The sequence below is a fragment of the Pseudophryne corroboree genome, chromosome 11 (genome assembly GCF_028390025.1).
Source record: "Pseudophryne corroboree isolate aPseCor3 chromosome 11, aPseCor3.hap2, whole genome shotgun sequence".
NCBI classification, from domain to species: Eukaryota; Metazoa; Chordata; class Amphibia; order Anura; family Myobatrachidae; genus Pseudophryne; species Pseudophryne corroboree.
In genome coordinates, this window is record NC_086454.1 from 158,472,766 (window position 1) to 158,484,969 (window position 12,204).

The window sequence follows — 12,204 nt, forward strand, 5'->3', positions numbered from 1 at the left end:
GCCACGAATGACTACTATTCTTTTTTACCAATACGCCCCACCATTATGTTGCTCTACCCATGATTATACTGGCCCCCGCCCAAAATGCTGCACCACTGCAAGCCCCATGCAGCCGCGCCCCAAACGCCATTATACTGCGCCACTGCAAACCACAGCCCACCATTATGCTGCTGTACCCTGCACACCAATGTATTCTCACAACATATTTCCGATAACTCACACCAGTAACTAGAAAACAAACTTTATTTAACCAGAATAATGGAACTTTAACTAGAAAACAAACTTTATTTAACCAGATTAATGGAACTTTTTTCATGTTTATTCATTTTCCTTTTTTTTGCATTCTGCAGATGTCCTATGAGAACCGCGAGTTTCTTTCAGGCTTTATCAGCCTGTACTGTGAGGAGGAGTGTCTGTGGCTGACATCCTCATCAGACTACAGCAACAAGCAGAAGAGGGAGGCTGCTTATACCCGCATGGTGGAGTACTCCAAGCCCACCTTCTCTGCTGCCTCGGTGGCCTGGGTCTGGAAGAAAATTGCCAATCTACGGACAGTCTTTGTCAAAGAGAACCGCAAGGTGGAGGAGTCCAAGAGGTCAGGGGCCGGTGCAGACAAGGTGTATGTGCCGCAGCTGTGGTACTACAAAGATCTCAACTTCCTTCTGGAGAAAAGGTCAGCTAAGGAGTCCCTAGTGGTGATGGCAGAGTTCGAGGAGGGAAGTCTGGACGTGGAGGAGGCCGAAGGGGTAAGTTGCTTTTAAATTGTTTTTACCTTATACATTCCTCCTGCCATGCCACAGCTCCTTCCCCATTGAAGAAGGCATTATATTTTTCCCGGACCTCTTTTGCTCTTGCAGTGCCGCGTAAAGTTGCTGCAGGTGGTCCCATCGAGGAAATTGGCACTGTCACCACTGGCTGGTTTTGATCTTCCGGTCCTGCTAGGAGCAAAGGCATTTGCCTTGTGGCCTTGCGTCGGGGCATGGTGTGTAGTATACAACATGCTGTTACTACACAGTCAATTTTTTCCAGCCTCATGTTGATGGGTTTGTGGAAGATCCTGAACCAGTTGCTGAGAAGGCCAAATGCATTCTCAACAACTCTGCGGGCCCTAGAAAGGCGGTAGTTAAAAATGCGCCTATCGTGGTTCAGGACTCTTTGCGGGTAGGGCTTCATTATGTGTTCGTGCAGTGTGAAGGCCTCATCTGCCACGAACACAAATCCCAGGCCATTCTTTGTTTGCTCCACAGGCGGCAGATGAATGGAGTTGGTGGTGAGCCTATCATAGAAGCGCGTATTTTTCAATGATCCACCATCAGAGCAACGACCATTTTTCCCAACATCCAGGAAAATAAATTAATAGTTTGCATTGACCACCGTCATGGGAACAATGCTAAAGTAGCCTTTATAATTGAAGTAGTCCGACCCGCTGTTGGTGGGTTTGGTGATGCGCACATGTTTCCCGTCTATCGCACCACCAGAGTTTGATTAATTCCAGCGCCTGTCAAAGTCCTCTGCAATAGCATGCAATTCTGCCACGCTTGTAGGGAACTGTAAAAGAAAAAAAAATGTTTGAATATTCACTAAATATGTTTTTCTTTACCCTACAGTCACAAGACCTACAGACACCTGAAGAAGACCTCAGCTGTACCCCTGCCCTCATCAACACCTCACCAGAGGAACCAACCTCTCCACAGTGACAGGCTGCTAGGAGGAAGCCACGGAAAACAAAATTTGTAGAAGACCCTCTACTATTGGAGGCCCGTTCACAGCTTCTCTGAAAACCGGATGAATTTGATGACTTTGCATCATATGTGAGCAAAACTATGCATAAGGTTTCTGTGCAGCAGCAAGTAGAGTGCCAGCGCCTGGTGTCACAGGTTTTGTACCAAACACTCTCAGGACAACTAACACCAAACTGGAACGTTCATGGGCCAGAACTTCAAGCTCCTCATCTCCCTTTCACCTTCAGTTCACCACCCACCTACCCTTCCTCCAGTACCCATCCTTCTCCGCATCACAGCTACAATTCCAGTTATCCGCAACCGCAGACCCCACCCAACTACCCTTCCACCACTTTCCATTCTCCTGAAACCCCTCCTCATCAAACCAGCCACCCTCCCCGTTTTCGTCAACCTCCACCCCATCCACCCACCCTTTCCCCACTATCCAATCTCCTCCTCAAACCAGCTACCCTTCCCAAGCCAGCCACACATCCACCGTCTCCTCCGCAATTTTGACCTTCTTGATGTCACAGGGGGGACAAGAGGAGGAGGAGACAAGTCTCTTTCAAATGTACGGTGATTCTCATTTACTGCTACCCTTGTATACATACCAAAAGATGTGGTGCATTCTGATACTACGTTGAGTGTCAACGCTTTCAGGCGGACAATGCACACATGCTGCTAGGGACAGGTTGATGGTACCAGGTACCCATCTACCTGCCCCTAGCTGCATGTGTGCATTGCGCCCCTAGCACCAGTGACACTCAACACCGCAGTATCAGAATGCACCACATCTGTTGGTATATATAAAATTCCTGTTGCCCTGGTATATACTGTGATAAATCTGGTGCACTATGATATACAGCGTTTTAGTGGCACCGCTTTCAGGTGGACAATGCACACATGTAGCTTGGGTCCGGTTGATGGTGCCGGGGAGCCTGAAGCCGGGCCTGCCTGCATGTATGCATTGTGCCCCTGAAAGCACTGCCACTCAAAAAACTCTGTATATGGGCCCTCATTCCGAGTTGATCGGTCGCAAGGCGAATTTAGCAGAGTTACACACGCTAAGCCGCCGCCTACTGGGAGTGAATCTTAGCTTCTTAAAATTGCGACCGATGTATTCGCAATATTGCGATTACTAACTACTTAGCAGTTTCAGAGTAGCTCCAGACTTACTCTGCCTGTGCGTTCAGTTCAGTGCTTGTCGTTCCTGGTTGACGTCACAAACACACCCAGCGTTCGCCCAGGCACTCCCACCGTTTCTCCGGCCACTCCTGCGTTTTTTCCGGAAACGGTAGCGTTTTCAGCCACACGCCCCTGAAACGCCGTGTTTCCGCCCAGTAACACCCATTTCCTGTCAATCACATTACGATCGCCGGAGCGAAGAAAAAGCCGTGAGTAAAAATACTTTCTTCATAGTAAAGTTACTTGGCGCAGTCGCAGTGCGAACATTGCGCATGCGTACTAAGCGGATTTTCACTGCGATGCGATGAAAAATACCGAGCGAACAACTCGGAATGAGGGCCATCATACTGCACCGTATATCATACTGCACTTATATATTGCAACAGATGTAGTGCATTTTGATACTACAGCGTTGAGTGGCACCGCAGCCAGGGGGCACAATGCACACATGCAACTTGGTGCAGGTTGATGGAACCGGGGTCCCATCTTCCTACCCCAAGTTGCATGTGTGCATTGTGCCCCTGGCTGCGGTGCCACTCAATGCCGTAGTATCAAAATGCACCACATTTGTTGTTATATATAGTATTTGTTTTGTCATTTCATAAATGTAATGATGCAGATGTGCTGCATCATGAAAACTTTATACTGTTTGAAAAAGTTCAGCCATGTTGGCTGCATATTTATAAAAAGTTATATTTTGATATATATATGGAATTTTTTTTACGTTTCTCAAATAGAAATGCTGATCTTGCTATATATAGCAACAGATGTGGTGCATTGTGATACTACGGCAATGAGTGGCACCGCAGCCAGTGGCACAATGTACACATGCAACTTGGTGCAGGTTGATGGAACCGGGGAGCCATCTTCCTACCCCAAGTTGCATTATTGCATTGTGCCCCTGGCTGCGGTGCCACTCAACGCCATAGTATCAAAATGCACCACATTTGTTGTTATATATAGTATTTTTTTTTTGTAATTTCATAAATGTAATGATGCAGATGTTCTGCATCATGAAAATCTTATACTGTTTACACATATTTTTTCTACGCACTTTCAGTTTGCAAAATAAAACATTTTGTTACACGACAAGCAATGTATGGTATCATTTTCTTACCTTGCAGTACTTATACTGAAGCACTTTGATAGTAGCCTTGCAGGTTTCAAGTGTGATGTGTCCCAGAGCCTGCGCAGAGATCATAGGCAAATGCGGGGGGGGGTTCTAGTTGCCCAGGAAACCCCCTCCTCTTGGCAAGTGGCTCAAATTATGACGACAATAGCAATGGTATATAATACGATTACTAGAACTGTCGCCACATCATGCAGTTTAAGGGAGAAAGCAGAGCTGATACACATGCCAAGTGGTAGCAACTTCTTCTACCAAGTTTGCTGTGTGTGTGGATCTGAGGCCTCACTCAGTGCACTGGACCAGAGAGAAGCTGCCAGGAAGAAGAGACAGGAGCCTTACCATGAAGTGGGAGAATGTTTGCTTAGAAAGTGCAGTACTGGTTCTATTATGTTTGTGTATTTATTTATTATGGTATGTTTTCCAGACCACTTATCTTATTAATATTATTTAAATATGTTTGATACAGCCTATACTATAGGCAATATAAAGTGTTAAATATTAATACTGTATTCCATACAGTATCCAGAGTATATAAAGACCAATGTTTACATTAATGTCCAGAGTCGTTACTAGGTTTTTCTACTGCTCCCCCAGACTCCTGCACTCGCTCCAATGTTCCGCAGAGTGGGGGATTGTGGACTGCATTTGGAAACCCCCCTCTAGAAATCCTGCGTTTGCCACTGGAGGTACGGGTCCCATACTTCAGCTCCTCAAACGACTGTCCAGTAGCAAGGAACCGCAGGGTAGCCACGAGCCTCTCCTCAGCAGGGATAGGAACCCGCCATTTGGTATCCCGCTTCTGTATAAGGGGGGTCACCAGACGCAGCAACTCCTGGAAAGTGTCATCATTAATGCGCAGGAAGTTGCGGTAGTCATCCGGGTTGTTCTCCCTAATGGGAGTGAGTAGGCCGCTTAAGCTGCCACTCCTAGGTCCAGCAAGATCTCTCCCTCTCCCTGTCTCCCTCATCTTCAATACAGAGTAGCACATACACATGAGAGCCTGTTAGCGAGCAGAATCCATCTCTACACACACACACAGCAGTATAGAAACCCTTTGTAATGCTGTTCCATGGTAGCTAGCAATGTGGAACGAGCAGCAGGTATAAACCAAACTTCTCTAGTCACAGAGCAAACAGAAGTGCACAGACTATAAAATGGCTGCTTGTTTATATATCCCCCAGATAGGCCAGCCCTCTATTTACATTTTTAGAAATCTGGCAGATAAATCTGGTGTGATTTTTGGTCAGCATGCGATGCGCTCGCATTCGAGCAACTGATACCACCCGATTTCTGGTCATAAGGGGCATGAGATAAATCGCAGGATTGTATGCGCATCGAATGCACAATAAATGCACTTTCGATGCGATGTGTCTCAAGGTGAGCTTCAAGGGAAATCGGGCCCAATATTGCGTCGAAGGCAATTGCACAAGTGTATGGGTACCATAACACTGAGTGTAGGCAGTGCCTGGGAGTCAGTGCTGGACTGCCCATCAATGGGCCGGTCCCACAGCCTCTGGCTCTCTGATTTAGCCGTCCCCACCTGTCTCCATGGAAATGGGGGGGTGCCGTGAGTCCACGCCCCCCCCAGACTCGTGACGCTCCCCCGTCCTCCGCCCGAAGCAAGTGTCTTCATGGAAATGGGTGAGTTCCACGAGTCCACGCCCCCTGACGCGTGGCACCCCCACTTGGATGTTTCACGATTCTACCACTTATGCCTACCGCAATGTTCATATCCCAGTAGACGGAATGAGCTTTAAAAACATTGTTTAACTGCAGCCACAGTGGTATCATTCTCATAAACTGCTCAGTGCTTTGCATATTGATGTTTATCTGTTCGTTTAACTTTGCATGTAATAATATCAAACTGCAACAAGTATGCGCAAACAAGATTAAACTAAATGCAAAGTCTGAGATACCTTCAGTTAGAATGCAATAATATTTTATGTAAATCTTCACTGCTGAGGTATAAAAAGGGGGATGTAGTTACCTCCGCCTACATCCCAAAGCCTCACAAACCCGACAGTCGGCATGCAGACTAAAAGGGACTATTTCTACTCGTGCCCGCAGCGTTGTGAGCGCAATGAGCCCCCCCCAGTCCCGTTCCCGCTATAATAACATGTATATCTTATGCCATAATTAAGTCCACATTGGATCTTTGTAAGTCACAGAGCCAACAATACACAATCTGTACTGAAAGCATCCTAGAATAGCACAGATCAGTTCCAATAGTAATGCCATGATTAATGAATTAATAAGGCCTACCAGGAGTGAAAGTGACATACTGTCATTACTATTATTATTATTTATTTGTAATGTGCCACAAAAAGCCAGCAGCACCGTACAATGCAAAATAATAGCAAGTTCCATAGTGAAAATACAGCAATGATTTGCACAGCAAGGTAGTATGATTACTGATAACGCAATAGAGAAACAGGAAAGAGATTCTACAAGGTACAGAGTGGGGACTGGGGAGTACAGATGAGTGCTTGGGACAAAACAGGGAGTATACTAGCCTGTAGCAAGCCTGTGTCAAAGGATGCAACAAACAAAGGGGGTGATTCAGACCTGATCGCTGTGCTGCTAATGTTGCTGACCTGCGATCGGATAGTCGCCACCCAAGGGGGAGTGGAAATTCGCCCGTGCAAGTGTGCGATCGCATGCGGGCAGCTGCAAATCCGTTCACACCTCACTCAGTGTGTGCAGTCTCAGGACTTACTCCTACAGTGCAATCACAACAGGCTGATCGGGGCCGGAGCTGACGTCAGACACCCTCCCTGAAAACGAATGTGAACGCCTGCGTTTTTCTGGACCCTCCCAGTAAACGGTCAGTTACCACCCACAAACGTCCTCTTCCTGTCAATCACCTTGCGAACGCCCGTGTGAATGAAATTTTCGCACCATCCTGTTGCTGACCGGCGATGCCCGTTGTTGTTATCCGACATGCGTGCGTATTGTGGTGAAAACACATGTGCAGTTATGACCTGGTCTGAATCAGGCCCAAAGCTGGAGACGCTGAGGATGGAGACACTGAGGAGTAGACTTAAGGTGCACACACACGGAATGATTCAACAATGATGTGGGCATTCCCGATCGAACGGAACGACCAATTGTTCAAATCGATCCATGTGTATGAAAGATAACGATGCCTATGAGTGCACCCACGGATCACTAGCTACAGCCTCAGAACTTTTGTACATGAGGCTGTTGCTAGTGATGCAGCATGGGACCCACTCCCACCCCTCACACCCCTCTGTTCATCGCTGTCGGCACTGGCAAGTGTGTATGCACTTGCCGATGCCGGCCCTGCCGCCGGGTCCCATCGAGTCATGAGTGGAGTCAAAGAAGCAACAGTCGAGATGTAGGAGGACAGCTAAGAGAGGGCAGTATCGTGCAGACCAAGGGAGTGAATGATTGCAGGAAGAGAAGGTGGTCCACAGTGTCAAAAGCAGCAGAGAGGTCAAGGAGAATGAGCAGAGAGTAGTGGCCCTTGGATTTAGCAGCAAGGAGTGGAAAGGACGGAAGCCAGACTGAAATGGTTCAAAGCAGTAAGGCAATTATAGACAATACGCTCAAGGAGTTTAGTGGCACAAGGAAGGAGAGAGACTGTTCGGTAGTTGGAGAGAATGTTAGGATCAAGGGTAGGTTTTTGAAAAATAAAAAGTGAGCTTCAATGGCATGTTTGAAGGCAGAGGGGACAATACCTGATGAAAGGGAGAGATTGAGGAGGGGAACAGGCATGTGGAGAGAGGTAGCGGAGTAGGTGGGAGGGTCAAGTAGGAATGTGGAAGGAAGGGAGGATCAGATGACAGCCATGGCTTTATCTTCAGATACATGGAAAAAAGAAGTCAGAGTTGGTAGGATGGAGGGGTTGTCTGGGAAAGGAGTTGGCGGTTGCTGAGGGTCTGGTGAGATGTGATGTCCTAGGTATGGAGTCAATTTTAGATGTGAAGTAGGTGACAAAATTGGGCCAGTGAGTGAGGAGGGAGTGGGCAGAGGAGGGAATTGATAGTGTCGAAGAGATGCCGGGGGTTTAAGGACTGGGAGAAGATGAGGTTCTTGAAATACGATTGTTTAAAGAGGGAAAGGGCAGCACTGTAGGACGAGAGCATACATTTGAAATTGAGAAAGTTTGCTTTAGAGCGTGATTTCCTCCACTGTCAGTATATTCCCTAGTAACATGTTTTACCACTTCATCTCTGTAACACATTTCTTTCTCATCCCTCCCTGTAAAACACCACTCAGCCCTAGAACACATTTTCCTACTTACCTCTACATGAACACATATACCTCTTCATCTCTCACCTCTGCAATAATTCATTTGTTCCCAGTTCCTTCCTTGCAATACATGTTTTGCCTATAGTAATACCAGTGCTGGATTAACCACAGAGCAGCAGGAGCAGTTGCCCAGGGTCCCCCACACATAGCTACATCAACATGGGGCGGGGCAGTGTTGCATAATGAGAACTGGGGGTTCTGTGTGGCATAATGTGAACTGGGTAAACCAGACTGCTCAACACATTTGTGGTTGTGGGAGCATTTCCACATTCTTCTTATTAATGTCTAATTAATGTCTTCATCCATAGGCTTGCGCAGAACATTTTATTAGGGGGTGCACTGTCGAGGGGTGTTTGGCACCACCTACTGAGCGTGTCTAGCATCGCCTATTGGGCATATCTAGCACTGCCTATTGGCACTCAATGCAATAAGAATCCCATACCACAAGCGGCGTGGCCAATGCAATCGGGGGCGTGTCAAGCTGACATGCCAACTGTTTCTAATCACTCTTTCTCTAACGTCCTAGTGGATGCTGGGGACTCCGTCAGGACCATGGGGATTAGCGGCTCCGCAGGAGACAGGGCACAAAAATAAAGCTTTAGGATCAGGTGGTGTGCACTGGCTCCTCCCCCTATGACCCTCCTCCAAGCCTCTGTTAGGTTTTTGTGCCCGGCCGAGAAGGGTGCAATCTAGGTGGCTCTCCTAAAGAGCTGCTTAGAAAAAGTTTGTTAGGTTTTTTATTTTCAGTGAGTCCTGCTGGCAACAGGCTCACTGCATCGAGGGACTTAGGGGAGAGAAGTCAACTCACCTGCGTGCAGGATGGATTGGCTTCTTAGGCTACTGGACACCATTAGCTCCAGAGGGATCGAACACAGGCCCAGCCATGGAGTCCAATCCCGGAGCCGCGCCGCCGACCCCCCTTGCAGATGCCGAAGATGGAAGAGGTCCAGAAGCAGGCGGCAGAAGACTTTTCAGTCTTCCTGAGGTAGCGCACAGCACTGCAGCTGTGCGCCATTGTTGTCAGCACACTTCACACAGCGGTCACGGAGGGTGCAGGGCGCTGGGGGGGCGCCCTGGGCAGCAATGTATAATACCTTTTTATGGCTAAAAAATACATCACATATAGCCCTTGAGGCTATATGGATGTATTTAACCCCTGCCAGATCTCACAAACTCCGGAGAAGAGCCCGCCGAAATAGGGGGCGGGGCTTATTCTCCTCAGCACACAGCGCCATTTTCCTGCTCAGCTCCGCTGTGAGGAAGGCTCCCAGGACTCTCCCCTGCACTGCACTACAGAAACAGGGTAAAACAGAGAGGGGGGGCATTTTTTTTGGCGATATTACTATATTTAAGCTGCTATAAGGATACAACACTTATATAGGGTTGTTCCCATATATATTATAGCGCTTGGGTGTGTGCTGGCAAACTCTCCCTCTGTCTCCCCAAAGGGCTAGTGGGGTCCTGTCTTCAATAGAGCATTCCCTGTGTGTCTGCTGTGTGTCGGTACGTGTGTGTCGACATGTATGAGGACGATGTTGGTGTGGAGGCAGAGCAATTGCCGGTAATGGTGATGTCACCCCCCAGGGAGTCGACACCGGAATGGATGGCTTTGTTTATGGAATTATGTGATAATGTCAGCACATTACAAAAATCAGTTGACGACATGAGACGGCCGGAAAACCAGTTAGTACCTGCCCAGGCGTCTCAGACACCGTCAGGGGCTGTAAAACGCCCTTTACCTCAGTCGGTCGACACAGACCCAGACACGGACACTGAATCTAGTGTCGACGGTGAAGAAACAAACGTATTTTCCAGTAGGGCCACACGTTATATGATCACGGCAATGAAGGAGGCTTTGCATATCTCTGATACTACAAGTACCACAAAAAGGGGTATTATGTGGGGGGTGAAAAAACTACCTGTAGTTTTTCCTGAATCAGAGGAATTGAATGATGTATGTGATGAAGCGTGGGTTAACCCAGATAGAAAAGTGCTAATTTCAAAAAAGTTATTGGCATTATACCCTTTCCCGCCAGAGGTTAGGGCGCGCTGGGAAACACCCCCTAAGGTGGATAAGGCGCTCACACGCTTATCAAAACAAGTGGCGTTACCGTCTCCTGATACGGCCGCCCTCAAGGATCCAGCTGATAGGAGGCTGGAAACTACCCTAAAAAGTATATACACACATACTGGTGTTATACTGCGACCAGCCATCGCCTCAGCCTGGATGTGCAGTGCTGGGGTGGTCTGGTCGGATTCCCTGACTGAAAATATTGATACCCTGGATAGGGACAGTATTTTACAGACTTTAGAGCAATTAAAGGATGCTTTTCTTTATATGCGAGATGCTCAGAGGGATATTTGCACTCTGGCATCGAGAGTAAGTGCGATGTCCATATCTGCCAGAAGAAGTTTATGGACACGACAGTGGGCAGGTGATGCGGATTCAAAACGGCATATGGAAGTATTGCCGTATAAAGGGGAGGAATTATTTGGCGTCGGTCTATCGGATTTGGTGGCCACGGCAACTGCCGGGAAATCCACCTTTTTACCTCAGACCCCCTCCCAACAGAAAAAGACACCGTCTTTTCAGCCGCAGTCCTTTCGGTCCTATAAGAAAAAGGATTGATTAGGTGCCGCACAGGACTACAATTAATCTTTTTGTAAAGGGCTCTTTATGAAATTTGTCCCATGTGACCAACAGTGCATTTACATAAGGAATGCCTGTAAATGGTATTCAAGGAGTTTGTTGTGGTTGGTGGTGCACCCAGAGTCAATAATACTTAGTATTGTTTGAGGAGGAAAAGAGAGACTCTATGTTGGGGCACGCTTAAATAAAACTTAACTTTTAATTAGAATAAGATAGAATATAGTACCTTGACAAACACACACATATATGTATACACCTATAGTCCTAAAAGAGAAGGACAAAAAAGGAGGGAGATTCTGAATCTCTCTCTACTGTTCTCATGGAAATCTGAAAATAGATTCTGAGAGATTTTAATAGTTAAAGAAAAACTTGAAAATAAACATTCTTAATGATGTAATAAGTGAGGTGATAGTGACACCTAAGATGAAAATATCAAAATTGATTTCTACATAACAAGAAAACAGAGTTTCTGATAAGAATCACAATGGCATAGGATGTAACAGCAGTTTTTAGTAAACTTAGAGGTATAGGTCTATTGACCAATGCCAATTGTGATGAATTTATCCTGGTATCCTAGTAGGAGGTAAATTGCCAATTCTAACTTTCTCGAATCTGAAATCAGATGCACATTATTGCTCCAATACTCCAGTTTCATGTACACAGATAATAATATATTTAACAAGTCTGTGATCAGACAATTAAGAGAGGGAAAAAAAGGGATGAAATTCAGTAAGGTCAAAGGTTGCTCCAGCACTTCTGCTTTTCACATTTGGATACAGGTGTCTATTACTGCACCTGATATTCCCTAGTAGTCTCCCACCTAGGTACTATTCAGGCTCCTCACTGCTTAGCTTCCAAGATCAGGCGAGATTGGGCGTAACCAGAGAGATATGGCAGTAATATCACATGCATTGTGAATGAGAGAGTGTATGGTTATTGGCACATACCAAAAAGAGCACTTCTACTATCCATTAGGATGCACAGTCTATCAGTTGTTGTCGTATTGCCAGGAATTTAGATGACTGGCCTTTTGGATGAGTGAGTGCTGAATGAGTGAGGTATAGGAAACAATTAAGTACAGGGCCCGCCCCCTGTTGTTCGCCGCACCATATAGTGATGGATAGTGGACGAGAGAGGCGGGTTGCCTGTGCTTGTAGAAAAAAGGGGTGGAATTACACAGATATCTTAAAGTTTTCTTAGGTAATCAAAGTTCCAAGATAGGGATCATATAATCATATATTGTC

General features: G+C 46.6%; 1 pseudogene; it reads right to left on the reverse strand.

Moving 5' to 3' along the window:
* Positions 1-11,743: 11,743 nt before the first annotated feature.
* On the reverse strand, positions 11,744-11,862 carry LOC134970438 (5S ribosomal RNA; annotated as a pseudogene).
* Positions 11,863-12,204: the final 342 nt, after the last annotated feature.